Genomic DNA, 1554 nt, shown 5'->3' on the forward strand with positions numbered 1-1554 from the left:
CCCAGGGAGCAGCTTCTGGCCGTTAAAAACTTGGATGCAAAGAAAAGCAGATGGTGCCTTATCTGCACACACCTACATGCAGGCAGCTGGCGAGGGTTTATTCCCAGCTAGGAAAAATAAGAGGTCCTTCAGCCAGTCAAAGCATCGTGCAGAGGCCACCAGAGCTCTACTTGCAATGAAAAACAACCTATTATTTAGGTCTTAAGCAAAAAAAAACGAACCCCAGGGGAGGTGGAAGGGTGGTGATTCTCCTCTGCAGTTAGGAGCTCTTTGCTCTTAATAAAATCAAGTGGTTTGCGGGTGCTGCGAGGGTTTTCCACTCTCCAAATGAAGTGGGGCAGGTGAAAAAGGGGCACCAGGGAGAGAGGCACGAGAGGATGCCTTTGGCCACCCTTCCACCAGTGGAAAGCATCAGGAGGACAAATGGCTCCCCCCGGAATGGGGGCACAGGGGCACGCTGCACCCTCCCAAAGTGCTTCTGTGTGTCACCAAAGGGGCAGAAAATATTTCTGTTACTTATTATATCTAATTTTTCCATTTCTACTATTTCTATTTCTACTATTTCTCTTTATTTATATGGATCTATCTATACCTATTTTTATGGACACTCCTCTGTGTCCCTGGCTGGTGGTTTTCATGCCCCCCAGGCATCCAGGGCCCATCGAGGTGAGAGCCAAGGGGTTTGCTGTGTGTTTTGGTGCCCAGCTGAAGTGTGTGTGTGTGTGGGGGGGGATTTGGAGGTGTTTGGGTTCACCTCTGAGCCCCACAGGGGGTGTGTAGGGCATCAGGCGCCTGTGCCCGCGTGGTTTTAAGAAACAGGCGGGAAAACATAATTTGAATCCTGTGGAGAAAAGGATGATAGTGGCCACATTCAATCTCCCAGGAACAGACGACACTCAGCTGGGAGGGGGTGGCTGATCGTCACTGTTACATCTCCCCTCTCTGTCCCCTCTCCAAGAATTGTGTGCTTCTCCCAAAGGAGACAGATGGTTTCTTGTGGTGCCCACCACACTGTGAGAGCTGAGCTCTCCTCAAAGCCCCTGCTGGGGAGTGGAGAGGGCAGAGAAGAGGGGCAGAGGCACTGGGCTGTGGGGTATACAGCTGCTGAGCTTATTTTGTGCCCATGCTCACCCTTTTCTCCTTGGTGTCACCCCCAGTGTCTCCTCCAGTGTCCCTCCTTGTCACCCTAATGTCCTCCCCAGTGCCCCTCCTTGTCTCCTGATGCTTCTCCTTGTGTGCTCCTTGTGCCCCCCCCCAAATGTCCCTCCCTGGCCCTCAGCATCCCCCTTAAGCGTCCCTCCATGTGTCTTGATGTTGCTCCGAGTGTTCCTGCCATGTCCCTTCCTGTTTTCCCAATGTCCCCAAGTTCTCCCCAGTGTCCCCTCTCAACGCCCTCCCCAAATTCCCCTCTGTGTGTCCTCCGTGCCACCCCTTGCCCCTCTTTCTCAGGACGTCTCCCTCATCCTGCAGTCCTCCCTTCCAGTTTCCTTCCTCGTTCCTACCCAATCTCCCCCAAACGCTCCTCCTTGCCCTCCCCATCCCCCTTGTCCCCCC

Source organism: Merops nubicus, unplaced genomic scaffold, assembly GCF_000691845.1.
Source record: "Merops nubicus isolate BGI_N331 unplaced genomic scaffold, ASM69184v1 scaffold38417, whole genome shotgun sequence".
Taxonomy (NCBI): Eukaryota; Metazoa; Chordata; class Aves; order Coraciiformes; family Meropidae; genus Merops; species Merops nubicus.